This window comes from Acinonyx jubatus, chromosome X (genome assembly GCF_027475565.1).
Source record: "Acinonyx jubatus isolate Ajub_Pintada_27869175 chromosome X, VMU_Ajub_asm_v1.0, whole genome shotgun sequence".
NCBI classification, from domain to species: Eukaryota; Metazoa; Chordata; class Mammalia; order Carnivora; family Felidae; genus Acinonyx; species Acinonyx jubatus.
Window position 1 is genome coordinate 39,852,980 of NC_069389.1, and position 15,700 is coordinate 39,868,679.

Here is a 15,700-nt window from a genome sequence, read left to right on the forward strand (position 1 = left end):
GATTCGTACCAAACCCAAGCACAGAAGGATGGCTTAAATATAATCTGGAAGGTTGTTGGTCTCTCCACCATTGGAAATGTAGATTTCATTTGACTGCTATCAGACTAGAGACAGGAATATGCATACATGTGAACACACGCACACACACAAAACCTCTTTTCTACCTCTAGTCTTTCTCAGTTGTGTTATCTAAAATTAAATACATATTGACTCTCCCCATACACACACATTAGGCTCCAAAACCTTTAGGTTAAGTTCCCAGCCGTTATCAGCCATGAAGGATACAGTGCAAGACAACCCCTAGGGTGAGCCTCACCAAACCCTCTCCCCTGATGGGTAAAATACCGGAGAGTTCCAATCATTTCCACTTCAAAAAGGTTTTCAGAGTTGCGTACTGGTCTCTTCGAACAAAAGTCTTTTGAGCCTTTAACGGAGTGTTTTATTTCTTCCAAGATCAAAGTCACACAGTTCTGTGAATAAGTGCATTCAAGATGAAGGCATTCAAGTTCAGTCTAAAAATCTAACCTCTTGGCCCAAGTTGGGCTCTCCATTTATCAATATGTTTTACCTTAAATTTAACTTTTAAAAACTCATGCCTGCCTGCAATTCTCCGTGCCTCATCTCTCCTCTGTGTCCTTCCATTTAGCACATCCCACAACTAGACGGGGGATTTCCTTTGTTTGCAACCCAGAAATGTCATCTTTGTTAACAATCGCAAAGGCTTTCAATTTTCCCTGTTCTAGCACATAGATGAGATCATTCAACACCCCGTGAAGCTTTGATTTCTGATGCTTAATAGGCAAGTAGGAAATTAAGGCTCAGTGACATCAATGGTTTCATTCAAGGTGTAGCCAAGTAGGATAAGAACTCCGGTCCTTCCAAGATGCAAATTGTGGGACCCGCCCCAGATGCCCAGAATCAAAAACTCTAGGGAGGGGACCCAAGAAACTGGATTAAGTTGACCAGGTCCTCCAGGTGATTCTGATGCTCAGTTAAGTTTGGGAACCACTGACCTACAAGAACCTGCACCGTCAGGCAAATTGCCAACATTTCCGACCTCATCTAATTAGACTCTTTCCCTAGTCCAGTCCACTCCAACCACTCTGGACTTTTCTTTCTGCCTATTGAGTACTCCGGGCTGACGTCTAATCGAGGGATTTTTCATTTACTATTCCCTCTGACTGGAACGCATTTCCTGAGGTCTTTTTATGGTCTGTGCCTTTTTACCTTTCAGGTCTCAACTAAGATGTCACCTTCTCAGAGGAGTCTCCCCCAACTACCTTATCTAAAGTCACCTTCCTCAATCCCCTATCTCATTACTTTCTTTTATTTTCTTCAAAGCCGTTATCGCCAATGTAGGGAAGAAGAAAGCTTTTCCTATACCCTCTTAGGTTCAGTACCCGAAGCCTGTGAATTAAACTGACAGAAGACAGGTGGCTCAGTCGGTTAAGCATCTGGCTTCGGCTCACGTCATGATCTCACAGTTCATGAGTTCGAGCCCCGCGTCGGGCTCTGTGCGGACAGCTCAGAGCCTGGAGCCTGCTTCGGATTCTGGGTCTCCCTCTCTCTGTTCCCCTCCCCTGCTCATGCTCTGTCTGTCTCTCTCAAAAATAAACATTAAAAAAATTTAAAAATAACTTTAAATGACAAAAGACAGATGAACAGGAGGAACAAATACACATTTAATTGATTGCTTTAAATGTTTAATTTTGAGAGAGAGAGAGAGAGAGAGTAGGGGAGTGGCAGAGAGAGAGGGAAACACAGAATCCGAAGCAGGCTCCAGGCTCTGAGCTGTCCGCACAGAGCCCGATGCGGGGCTCACATCCACAAACCGCGAGATCGTGACCTGAACTGAAGTCAGATGCTTAACCGACTGAGCCACCCAGGCGCCCCTTAATTGGTACTTTTCATTTTATGTGTGTGTGTGGCAGAGGTGGGGAAGCTATGTGGAAACGAAGTGAAATCTCCAAAGTGGTGATTATGACGGGGTTTTGGGGTGATGGTGAGGTCCAGAGCTGACGGCCAAGAAAGAATTCTTGAAGACGTCTGTGGTGCAAAAAGGTGACTTAATATTTTATTAAAGATTTTATTAAATCACCTTTCTTAAAGGGTGGTTTATTAAATAAAGAAATGATTAACTTATTATTAAATAAATAAATTAGTTAATTTATTATCAAATAAATAATAAATGCGTTTATTATTTATTCTGCCCAGGACCCGTGGGCAGTTCCTGGAGAAACGTTTTACTCCGCCCGCCTCAAGTATCTGCCAATGGGCTGCAGGTTATAAGGAAGTTTAATTTTATCTGCCATTTCCTTCTTGCCTTTGTTCCCCACATCACCATGGAGGGGAGGTGATGTTGGGGCTCCAGGAAACGGAGTCTGTAGGTTTTTGGAGATTAGGCTATTGATAAGATTGCCTTTTTTCTTGTAATTTGCTGAGATATTTGTAAACGGATGGAGACTCTTCTCAGTTGGATCATGTGTTTTCTGTCCTTTCCTTGGTCCTTGGGCAGCCAGGAGTGCCTGAGGAATGTCACACGTACCCCCACCTTGGTGGGGGGAGGGGGGCACGGTAATGTCGGCTTGTACTTGGCCCTCAGCTTGCGTTATGGTCCCTCATCAATTAGACCCAGGTGCTTATGCACCGTTTGAGCCAAGGAGTGATAAATTGTGAAAAAAACAACGGGACATAGGAAAAGCGATTTGGGTTCCTAGGGTTAAGAAACGGTGGGAAGGTAAATATACGGGAGAAACTAATGGTAGATAAGGGTTGTTTTGCACAGTTTGGTGCACAGACTCAAGTCAGTGACGGCTCCAGGGATGAGTCAACTGTGGCGATTAAGGGTCATTCTCTTCTTCCTGGTAGGTGAGGAGGAGAGACCATTACAAATGGAAATGTTTGCCCTGCTTTTAGGTAGAAAGGGAGAAGGCAGAGAGTTCCTTCTGTGTCTATTGTTTCTCAGTTGATCCGCAGCTCAAAATAATCCTCGTGCCAAAGTGGCATATTTTGGGGGTGGCATATTCTGACCCTCTTCCCCATTCTGAATTATCTTATTAAGTTTCGCTTCTTGGGGCGCCTCGGTGGCTCGGTCGGTTGAGCGTCCGGCTCTTGATTTCGGCTCAGGTCTCCATCTCACGGTTCGTGAGTTCGAGCCCCACGTCAGTCTCTGTGTGGACGGTGTGGATCCTGCTTGGGACTCTGTTTCTCCCTCTCTCTCTGCCCCTCCTGCTCTCCCTCTCTCTCTCTCTCTCTCAAAATAAAGAAAGAAAACAAACAAACAAAAAAAGTTTCGCTTCTTAAAAGTCTCTCTCCTTTCCACGAGACTGTAAGCTCCCTGAAGGCAGGGACGTTCTCTGTCCTGCTGGCTCAGTTGTTATTCGCTGCATGAACTGACCCGGATCTGTTCTGTCCCTGCTCAAGCGTTCCCTCCCCTGTGTCTCACCCCAAGCAACGGACAGAGGAATATTGCTACGAATTGATTGGATGGATGGGTTTTTCTTTCTATCTCTAAGTTAAAGACGCAAAAATGCGTGAAAATCATTTGCGAAATAAGTGACACTGATAAAGCCACTTCCAAAGAAAACTGGATTATGTGCCTACTGAAGAGATCAAAATATGCCTCTTTGGCATATGAATTGCTTTGAGCTAAAGGCCAAAGAGAACCAGCAGACACAGGAAAAGCTCTTTATCTCCCCCTCACTGCCCAAAAATAGAGTACAAATTTTCCCTTTTGTAAAGGAAATTTCCATTTGTAAAGACGTCTCCTACCAGGAAGACACCACTCATCACCTGAGACACTTTTATCTGTATTTTTCATACATTTCCTCCCTTACCTTCCCATAACTCACCTCCCCTGCCCAGAAACCCAAAATGCCTTTTCCTTGGTTTAGCCTAAGATAGTATATGAGCCTCCATTAATTGGCTGCCTCCTTGAGCCACATTTTCCTTTGTGAACGCCCGTGGGCACTTACATAATAAAACCGTCTTTTCTCTTGTTAATCGGTTCCTTTATCAGCTTGATTCACAGGCCTCAGCCGCTGAACCCAGGAGGGTAGAGGAGAAGCCAATTTTTCCTCCCCTACACCACCATGTAATATTTTTTGCAAGAAATACTTTATTTTTCTTTTAATTTTTTTAATGTTTGTTTTTGAGAGAGAGAGAGAGAGAGAGAGCAAGCAGGGGAGGCGCAGAGAGAGAGGGAGACACAGAATCCGAAGCAGGATCCAGGCTCTGAGCTGTCAGCACAGAGCCCGATGCGGGGCCCGAACTCATGAACCGTGAGATCGTGACCTGAGTTGTAGTCGGACCCTCAACCGACTGAGCCACCGAGGCGCCCCTGCAAGAAATATTTTAAGTGTGGAGCACCTGGGTGGCTCAGTCGGTTGAGGGTCTGACTCTTGATTTCTACTCACGTCATGATCCCAGGGTTGTGGGATTGAACCCCGTGTTGGATTCCGTGCTGAGCGTGGAGTCTGCTTGAGATTCTACCTCGCTCTCCCTCTGCTCCTCTCCCCCACTCACGCACACACGCTCTCTCTCTCTAAAATAAATCAAATAAAAAAAGAAATGTTTTAGGTTTAATTAATAAAACTCATTTACCCCCTTTGAATTTATCTGTATCAAATGGGAGATAGCATTCCGTCTCAGCCCACACTAGAAGTTACCTTAAGGGGCGCCTGAGTGGCTCTGTCGGTCAAGCGACCGACTTTGGCTCAGGTCATGATCTCGAGGTTTTCGAGTTCGAGCCCTGGGTCGGGCTCTGTGCTGACAGCTCAGAGCCTGGAGCCTGCTTCGGATTCTGTGTCTTCCTCTCTCTCTGCCCCTCTCCTGCTCACGCTCTGTGTCTCTGTGTCTCAAAAATAAAATAAAACGTTAAAAAATAAAAATAAAGAAAAAGAAAAAGAAGTTACCTTAAATAAAACACATGCACGCACACACACCTTTTAAAATCAACACCCATAGTACACATCCAGCAACTTCTGTCTCATCCAACCCTCTTCTAAAATCTGTCTCCTCCCCGGCTTCATCGGTGCTTTGTTGTGCTAACTCTCTTCTCCTTCACATATCTTGTTTTAGATACCTGGCCAGATCTCCTTTTTCTCAATGGGAAGTTATTGATTTTCACTGGTCATGTATTTCATGGTACAATGGAGATAATCACTGCTTTTGCTTCAAAAGTGCTGTAGAAAGGAAAGCTATTATTATGGGATTATTATATTATTTTTCAAGGACATCTGCCTGGGAGAAGAGGCCGAGGCTTCTATTTCCTCTACCGGTTCCCTACCCTGTAAGCCATTCCCCATCATCTGGACCCCCCCCCTGCCCAACACGCATTGATTTTACATACAATCCAGCAAGATCGATTACTCCTATAAAGACCCAACCTTAAGTCAACAAAGCTAGGAAGCATGAGATCCGAATCAGAACTCACCTTTAGGGAGAATCGGAAGGAAATGAACATTAAAAAACTAACTCCAGCTCAACCCAGGAGCCACAAAGGGGTGCAGGACGAGATGACCCAGAATGCGCCGCGTTGGCATAAAGTTCAGTTCAAGTTAAAGGTAATCAAAACCCAGCAGATGCAGGAAAAGCTCTCTCCCCGCCCCCCTGACTGCCTAAATTTGCAAGGGAAAGGAGAGCCCACCCAGGAAGAGCGCTGTTAATAAAGACCTCCTCTTTACCTAAGAACCTTATCTGCCTCACAGGGCAACTTTTGTTTTTCCAAACATCTCTTCCCAAGTTCGTACTAAGGGCCTTCCTCCCCTTTGGATCCCCAGACCCTACCCCTCTCCTTAGCTTATATAAGCTTCACGTTTTCTCATTGTCTTTGGAACGTCCATGTCTCTGTGGATTCCCAATATGCACGCCTATTAAATCTCATTTTCTCTTATTTGTCTTAGGTCAATTTGATTCTAAGTCTGGCTAGAAGGACCATAGAGCAAAAAAGAAGATCTTCCTCCCTAACAGCCGCCTATCATTCATTAGCCTTATTCATTTGAGCACACTTCATGTCAACACCTACAAGTAAAGTAGGCCACAATCATGTCTCACTACATCAGAAATACTCTTTTGAAGGCGCCTGGGTGGCTCAGTCAGTTAAGCATCCGACTTGGGCTCAGGTCATTATCTTGTGGTACATGAGTTTGAGTCCCACATCCGGTTCTGTGCTGACCGCTCAGAGCCTGGAGCCTGCTTCGAATTCTGTCTCTCTCTCTCTCTCTCTCTGCCCCTCTCCCACTTGTGCAGACGCACGCATGCACCCTCTCTCAAAAATAAATAAAAATTTACAAAAGCTGCTGCTTTAAAAGAAAAACCAAGGGGCGCCTGGGTGGCTCAGTCGGTTAATTAAGCGGCCGACTTTCAGCTCAGGTCACGATCTCACGGTCTGTGAGTTCGAGCCCCGCGTCGGGCTCTGGGCTGATGGCTCAGAGCCTGGAGCCTGCTTCCGATTCTGTGTCTCCCTCTCTCTCTGCCCCTCCCCCGTTCATGCTCTGTCTCTCTCTCTGTCTCAAAAATAAATAAACGTTAAAAAAATTTTTAAAAAAAAAGAAAAACCAAGAACAAGAAATACTCTTTTGCGATACATTTGCGCCAGGGCTGTGCTACCCCTTTGCACCAATTGGAAATCTCTAGAAAGATTGCAATTTTTTTTTTTTTTTTTTTTTTTTTTTTTTTTTTGGGTCACTGGGCTTCTGTTGTGCGAGCTGCTTGCTTCTACGTAGCAAATAGGAGTCTGGAGTTGTATCCAAGGGCCCACATCCTCCAGAGCACCTGCCCAACCTGCAAAAAGAGAAAAACTATATTCCAAGAGAACAACCTGGAATCTGAAAGAACATGATGCGGCAATTCACGCGGTTCCTTTTTCCATGGCCGGGATTTGCATCAGTGCTCACAAGGCCCACAGTGTGGCCTGCTTACTTGTAATGGCACACCACGTAAGAATCGGCACGGGACCCTGTAACCACGATTATAATTCACAAGACAGTTATGAAGTCGTAATCATATGAGTAACACCTGGTAATAACGTCACTCCTGCCCCCTTAGGAGTCTCCGGTGCCTCATAGATACTTCTCTGTGGTCAGCCCCTGCTCGGCAAACCAGCCCTGAGCCTTCTTCGCCTTACTTTAGCGGGGCCTCCGAAGTGTACGAGGTTTCTCGTTAGGGGAGACATGACCACAAACGTAGCAGCTTAAAACAACACAAATTTAGTACCTCACAGTTGCGCGTGCCAGAAGTCAGGCATAGCATGGCTGGTTCTCTGACCTACGTTCTTTCCCCAGCTGCCCCCTTTGTCTTCAAGTCGGCAAGGGTGCACTGAATCCTTGTGCTTAAATCTCAGCCTTCCTCTTCGGTCACCAGCCAGAGGACACCCTGCTTTTAAAGGGATCATCTGGGGGCACCTGGGTGGCCCAGTCAGTTAAGGGTCCGGTTTCAGCTCAGGTCAGGATTTCATGGTCAGTGAGTTTGAACCCCGCGTCAGGCTCTGTGCTGACAGCTCGGAGCCTGGAGCCTGCTTCGGATTCCGTGTGTGTCTCTCTCTGCCCCTCCCCCCTCGTGCTCAGTCTCTCTCTGTCTCTCAAAAAAAAATTTTTTTTTTTAATTTTTTTGAAGGATCATCTGATTAGGTCAGGCCCACTCGGGATAATCTCCATTTTGCTACGTAACATAACATCAGCACAGGCTTCACGTTATATTCAAAGATTTCAAATACCCTTAAGGGTGAGAAGATTATACAAGGGTGAGGCTCATTGGAAGCCATCTAAGAATTCTGCCTACTTTAACCCAAAGGGATAAAGTTGACAGAAATAGTGGATGCGATTGGGGCACAGATAACAAAATTGCTACAAATTTAACGGTCGGCTCTTCGGGATGGGTTCCCACCAGCTTCAGCACTTCATTGCTTCAAACAGATCATTTCTTTTTTTTTTTAATTTTTTAAATGTTTATTTATTTTTGAGAGAGTGCACGCACGAGCAGGGAAGGCACAACAAGAGAGGGAGATAGAGAATCCAAAGCAGGTTCCCGGCTGTCAGCACTGAGCCCGCCGCGGGGCTCGAACTCACGAACCCTGAGATCGTGACCTGAGCCAAAGTCGGATGCTTGACCAACTAAATGAACCACCCGTGCACCCCTAAACATTTTTTTTTCTCCTGGCCCTCTTCTGTCGTGGACTGAATAGTGATCCCCCCCCACCAAGACACGTCTACTCAGAATCTCAGAATGTGACGTTATTTGGAAATAGGGTCTCTGCAGATGTGATTAATGGAGGATCTCAAGAGGAAATCATGCCAGATTTAACGTGGGCCTTAAGTCCGATCATTGGTGTCCTTCTAAGAAGAGAAGACGCAGAGACAAATGCACAGGGAAGAAAGCCCGGTGAAGACAGGGGCAGAGATTGGGATACTGCTGCCATGTTCCAAAAGCTGGAAGAAGCAAGGAAGGATGCTCCCTAGAGCCTTCAGAGAGAGTCTGACCTGGCTACACCTCGACTTCTGACTGGTAGCTGCCATAACTATAAGAGAATAACCTCCCAAAGCCACCCAGTTTGTGGTATTTTGTTATATGAGCCCTAACGAACTAATACAGCCCCCACATTTGATCTCGCATAATCCCTCTCTATCCTTCAAGGGTCAACTTAAATATCAATTCCACAGAGAAGCTGGTCCTAACTAAATCAGATCCCTCCACTTAAACATCTTCATTGTGCTTTTTTTTCAGAGCCTGTTTTATAATTTATAATGAGATGATAGATAGGTGATAGATAGATTGATAGATAGACAGATAGATTGTGGTAGGGTCCCCTCCCTAAGGAGAAAAAAGAAACCTCAAGGCAACCTGGCTATACGCGTACATGACAACACCCCTCATGACCCTGTAACATGAGACCGCTTAATCAGACGGCATGTTTGTGTGTTACCAGATGTGGGAGACAAAGAAGTAAAAAATACATAAGAAACTACACCACGTGGCGTTCGGGGCTCAGTTCTTCGGGTACGAACCCAACTGAGTGGCGCCAGCAGGAATAAAGTTGCCTCCTGGAAAGAAAAGGCTCCGTGTCCCGACTCCCTGTGTGAGAATCCTGACACAAGATCGATAGATAATAGGTAGATGGATAGATGATAGATAGATAATAAATAGATGATAGATAGATAGATGATTGATAGATAGATGAGAGATAGATGAGAGATAGATGATAGATAACAAATAGATAGATAGATGATTGATGATAGATAGATAGATAAATAGATAGATGATAGATTTTTTTACCTGTCTATATACCTCACTTGACATAAGCTCCTTGAGGGGGAGGACATGATCGATCTTGTTCACTGCTTTATTCCCAGTTTGTAGCAGAATGCATGTACTTAGCAGATGCTCTCTCTTTCTTTTCACTCTGTCTTGATGTGCCCCACGTCACTGTCCGCTCCTTCTCGGTCTCTTCTGCTGTGTCCTCTTCGTGTCTCCAATCACTAAGTGTTAGACGATCCCACAGCTGAGTCCTCAAGTCTCTTCTCTAGCCACATCTACTTCCCAGGTGATTTCACCTCGTCTCGTGGCTTTACCTACCATCTACGTGCTGCCAAAGCTCAATTTTTTTTTTTTAAATCTCCTTGCGCAAAAGACCTGTTATCCAAATACCAGCCCGAAGTCACTACCTCTGTGTCTGTGACAGTGTTTTATTCCTCGATCTGCATGCGGGTTTCAGGGGACGTCACTTTGTGAAAATTCAATGAGTATTTTTCTGCTAGGATATGATATTTCCAGGGGCGCCTGGGTGGCTCAGTCGGCCAAGAGTCTGACTCTTGGTTTCGGCTCAGGTCACGATCTCACGGTTCATGAATTCAAGCCCCATGGCGGGCTCTGCACTGACAGCACGGAGCCTGCTTGGGATTCTCTCTGCCCCTCCCCCAACTCACGCTGTCTCTCTCTAAATTAATTAATTAGTTAATTAATTTTAAAAAAGAACATATTTCAATTAAAAGTTATTTTTAAAGTAAAAAAATAATTAACAATCCCCCAAACAAACAAAAACCCTCCTGATCTTGCCCCCTTCACCTCCTCCGTGCTCTCCCATCTTGGTATTTGGCAATCCCATTTTTCCAGCTGTTCGGGGCAGAAACGTTGGCGTCATCCTTGGTTTCTGGCGCTCGACGTCCAACCCGCCAATTTGCCATTCTGCGATACCTTCAAAATACATCCAGACTATGACGTCTTCTCACTACTTACTTCCCAGTATGAGCTGCCATTTTCTCCGCTTTCCCCCCTCCCCCCACCCCGCCTGCCAACAGTCTCTTCCCAACACTGTACCCCTGTCACTCAGTCAACACCTTCCAGTGACTTCGCATTCCACTCAGAGTCAAATTCCAAGTTCTTCTCGTAGTCTGGTCTTACCTCCTTCTGCTTTTCCCCATCACCATTTTCCTCGTTATTCCTCAAACACGCCAAGCATGATTCCGCCTTAGGGGCTTTCTAAAACTTGTTTTTTGTTTTTTTTTTAACATTTATTTATTGTTGAGAGACAGAGTGCGAGTGGGTTAGGGGCAGGGAGAGAGGGAGACACAGAATCCCAAGGAGGCTCCAGGCTCCCAGTTGTCAACACAGAGCCCAACGCGGGGCTCGAACTCACAAACTGTGAGATCATGACCTGAGCCAAAGTCAGACACTTAACCGACAGAGCCACCCAGGAGCCCCCCGGTTTCTTTCTTTTTTTTTTTTTTTTAATGTGTTTATTTTTGAGAAAGAGAGACAGAGACAGAGTACGAGCAGGGAAGGGGCAGAGAGAGAGGGAGACACAGAATCCGAAGCAGGCTCCAGGCTCCGAGCTGTCAGCACAGAGCCCGACACGGGGCTCGAACTAGCGAATGGTGAGATCGTGACCTGAGCCGAAGTCGAATGCTTGGGCGACTGAGCCACCCAGGCGCCCCTCGAGTAATATATAATTTTTAATAAAATCTACTTAAGAGCAAAGAGTTCACCAACTTAACTGTCGTAAGATAGAAGGCCGAATGACTCCAAAGTAGAACCCATTTGATTGATGTATCACCTCCGAAGTTAACAGTGTTTGGGTGGCCAAAGGAAGTAAAAACCAAGGAAACTTGCTCTGAAGACACTGGGCTTCATTTGATCTATACTATTTCCAAAGTCAACTCCTGCTCCCATGTTTTATCTGCAGGAGGTAATGCATTTGGAATCAAGTCAAGCAGGCATCACAGAAGCTTAAATGTTTTGAAGTGCTGGTACAGAACATCGTACACTTTCCCAAGGTAATCCGAGCTTCAAGAGGAAGTTCTTTCAATTAGTACAGCTTCTCATTTTGACGTGCCTGTGGCTTACACCGTGGGTCATTGTTTCCCTTTCTAACTTCGTCCCACCATGAACCACGGAATGTTACCATCCATCATTCAAGTTTTAAACTCACCAGTTCACAAACCGGGGACGTCGGTTGTGCATCTGAGAAGCCCCATACGATCCACATACATGAAATGGTACCTACCTACACTCGGTGAAACCCCAGTAAAATTATGGGCGTTCTACTTTTCTTCTAGTCCATTCTCGTGGCAGGAAAGGAAAGGGGAAAAAAAACACATTTCTCCATCTTACGCCCCTACAAATTCCTTACTAAGTGGTGCTGAATCGTGGATTGGGGTGTTACCCAAGTCGACACTGACGGCTGCTTTTTCCGTCTGCTTACAGGAAAGCACGTGCAGGTACCCTGAAACCTGACCTCAGACGCTGGTCTCTACGTGACCCTGTGAACCTTGCCTGGGACAGTTTGGTTATACACATTCATGAATCATATGGCTATCACTTTCCCCTGTCATAGCTGGTTAACCTCAGGGAATTACCATGGGAACACTCGTGCCCCATCAAGCGCTAACAAGATCCGATGTAGGTACGGTGTCCCCGGCTGAATTTCGTTCCCCGGGAAGTCCTTTTCGGTTCTCCCCCAGCCTCTGTCTCCCCACAGTGAGAGAAGGACGTTGTGTGCCCCCCATAGGCCCCAAGAATTGTTACATCTGTGACAAATTGCAAACCCAGGACTCTTGCTTCCTAGCTTTCCTGATGTTTATCTTTGAACTGGGATCTTTTTAAAATAAGGATGCTGCGCTTTTTAATAAAAAAAAATATTTCTTTTTGACAGAGAGAGTCCTTGTGCACACGTGGGGGAGGGGCAGAGAGAGAGAGAGAGAGACGGAGAGACAGAGGATCCGAAGTGCGCTCTGGGCTGACAGCCCAGAGCCCAATGCAGGGCTGGAACTCACCAACCATGAGATCACGACCTGAGCCGGAGTGGGAGCTTCAACCGACTGAGCCACCCAGGCGCCCCCATAGTTGGAACTGGGATCTTTGGAACCTACAGTTTTCCTCATTTTTCTAGTAGCTCAGGGATTCCAAATATTTTACCCAAGGTGTACTGCAAGGGTACCTTCAACATCGAGAAAAGGACTCTCCTGGATGCCAGTGAACCCAGGCTCATGCCAGTGGCTTCAACATACTGAGAGCTCATTTTGGAAATTCCAGTGGTGCTTCTGGAGGGCTCCTCAGCGCAAGAGAAAATATACAGTTCACTGACAAATTGCCTGGGTCTGGAAATACTCAGCACGCTTGCAGCCTTGCGGTGTTTGCGTTAAGAATATGCTCAGAAAAATGCAGCATTCAGCCCTCAAACAGAGCGATGGAGGCTCTAAATAGCTCCCCTGACAGTCTGGCTCAGAAAAGAATGCCTTTCACAGACATATCCAGGGATCCCGTCTTAAAAGAGTTCTTGCAAGCTCGGAAGACCTGTGCACATAAAATATTACAAAACAAAGCATGGGAAAATTTCCCGTAGAAGGCACTCCTGAGAAATGCAATTTGAGGTTCTTAAAAAAAAAAAAATCCGCTGCTACCATCGCCAGCCAGAGACTTGGTGGAGAGGAGAAGGTCAGGCTTGCGGGGAACTTCGATTCACTTCAAGAACACAACACGAACATCAATATTAGTCGCACAGGTATTTGCTTAAGCTCACTGCCATCCGTTGGTGTCACCTGCACGGGGCATTAAATGCCCACAAGAGATATGCAACGGCAGCTTTCTCAGCAAGCTGGAACAAAGAGACGTAGCTACCGTCCTCACGCTCAAGGCGACTCCGAAAGACCCAGCCAAAACAAAGAGCGCACGCAGGTCAGGTCATTTCTGAATTCGCAGACTTTCACTGCCACGAGGGTCAACAAGGCTTTTTGGAAACCAGAGAAAATTAAAAACAAACAAACAAACCAGAAGTCAAGTCAGAAGGAGAGCCCTTGATCTACAAGGCACGTGCCCAACAACTGTCGGTCGCTGGAGAGGGACTGTGAACTTCTCTGTTCACGGAGGAGACAGCACACAAAACAATCTCGCCTCGCCCATGACGCAGACCTTGAGAACAATACGTGTCAAGTTTGCGAACTCCAAAGCTCGGCCTGTGAGAATTCATTCAAAAGGAGAAAACAACCTATTCCCCGCCTGATCATAAATTGCAGGAAATGCCAGGCACTTGGAATATTATGGCCCATATGCCACGGATTCATTAAAACCCAGACCTGTTTAAGCTACAGGAAGCACAGATTGGTGGAATGAGCACCAGAATGTGTCCTGGCTGATTTAGGTCTTTTTCTGTTTTCTAGCTCTCTGTTAAGAAGGTTAAAGGAGAGAGGAGAGAGAGAGAGAGAGAGAGAGAGAGAGAGAGAGAGAGAGAGAGAGAGAGAGAAAAGGGCAGGAAGGAAAGAAATTCTCCATTGCTCATGCTTATCACTCAGAGATGCTGTGAAAATCAACGGAGAGCATCCTTGGAACACGGAGGGGCTTCTGGAAGCCCGACGCAGGGCATCTCCCAGAGCTGCGTGCCAGGAGCTTGGCCCCTATCACCACTGACTCCACAGTGGCTGGGACGTTGAGAGCTTCACAGTGCAAATTTCCTCCTTCAGGAAGTCCCGCATGTAAATGACGATTCATTTGTATTCTCTGATGTTCCTTGTGTGGGAGGTAGGAGCTGACTGCCTCTTTCTAAAATAATTTCCTAGGCGGGACCTTTTTCTTAATATCAAGGCATTTTAACTGGGGAGGAGAAGGGAAGGAAATGAAACATCTCATTCAGCGGTGAGTGGATTGATTCACTTACTCATTCCACAAACATGTATGGAGCCACTCCAACGTGCCAGAAATTCCGGTGGACGCTGCAAAGGCAACGCCAAATAAGGCAGGGCTCTGGCCTCAGGGAGCTGATGGTCTTCGTAACGGAGGGAAATGAATGGGCCTGTGATCTAGCACAGCACTGTGCTGAGGTTAAGACTGAGCGACAAAAGAGTCCGTTGTGGCCGCATCGGTAGGGCGTGCCTTGAGCTAGCCAGGAAAGACTCAGAAGAATTAGATTGAGAAGAAGAAAAGGGCATCCCAGGCTGCAGCACCCACAAAAACAGGGGTGAACCAGCTTTCCTACAATGTAGAGAAATATGAAATGGGCTATGTGTGTAAGGAGCACCTAAGAAAACGTAGGCATCCAACGAACGGGTTTAAACAAACGGGGTGGAGGGGCGCCTGGCTGGCTCAGTCGGAAGAGCATGTGACTCTTGATCTCAGGGTCGTGGGTTCGAGCCCCACGTTGGGTGCAGAGATTACGTAAATAAACAAAAACTTTTAAAAATTAAAAAAAAAAAAGGCAAATGGGGTAGAGCCCGTGAAAGCTCAAAAGTGTTAACCTTAAAAAGAAAATAGCCAGTTATTTTAACAGAAACAAAAAAAAAACAACTGGGATTATTCCAGAAGAGCAGAGAATTACAATATGGGCTATGCAAGCTATGGGAAAACCACAGGTGAGTCCAACAAATGGAGGAGAGGAGCCCTATTTTATGGAGAAGGAGGAAGTTGGGAGAGGTGGTTTTGAATGCAAGCCTGTTTGAGAAAAGCAGGGGTTCAGCGTGATGATGGTTTCTCCTTGGTTGAGTTGCAGGGGTAGTCCATTTTTTTTAATGTTTATTTATTTTTGAGAGTGAGCAAGTGAAAGAGAGAGAGACACAGAGACAGAGAACGAATGAGGGAGGGGCAGACAACAGACAGCCAGACTTTGAGGCCCGAACCCGCGAACCGCAAGATCATGAGCAGAGCCAAAGTCGGACGATTAACTGACTGAGCCACCCAGGCGCCCCTGGGTGGGGGGTGGGGGTCAATTTCCTCTTGGGGGGGCCTGTAATTGATCATTCTTTCCTCTTGAAGAGTCTTCTGTTAGGGGTCTGTAATTGATGATTTGTTCCTGTAATTGACATTTCCGGTAGGCGCCTTCTACCACTCCCGGCTTCCAGCCTCCGGAGTCCACGTTAATGAGGTTTCCTTGTATTAATTTTCACACAGTAAATAAGAAGTAACCATGTCAGAGATGCTTTCTCAGAATCACTGATTTTTTTTTTTAAGGTTCTTTGAGAAGCGGCGACCTGAATCGCATCTGATTCGTGACTGCCGAACGATAGAAAATGTGCAGATCTGCTCGACCGTGTGAATACCTTTAGCTGCGGTGATGCAGGTCCCTTTGGATGCGGTGGTCTGCAATCTTAGGGATTGTGCTTTTGACGAGCTGGAGCAGTTGCCTTCTAAAAACACTAATGACAACCAAAACTTACTGAGCTCTCATGAGATGGCGGGCACTATGATTGCCCCGAGGCTATCCAATGACTAAGAAACAGTC

At 46.1% G+C, this 15,700-nt stretch overlaps 1 non-coding gene across 1 annotated transcript; it reads left to right on the forward strand.

The window, feature by feature from the left end:
* The first annotated feature begins 14,557 nt into the window (after window positions 1-14,557).
* TRNAK-CUU (transfer RNA lysine (anticodon CUU)) lies at window positions 14,558-14,630 on the forward strand. Its single transcript has one exon. It is a non-coding gene; the product is annotated as a tRNA-Lys (tRNA).
* Window positions 14,631-15,700: the final 1,070 nt, after the last annotated feature.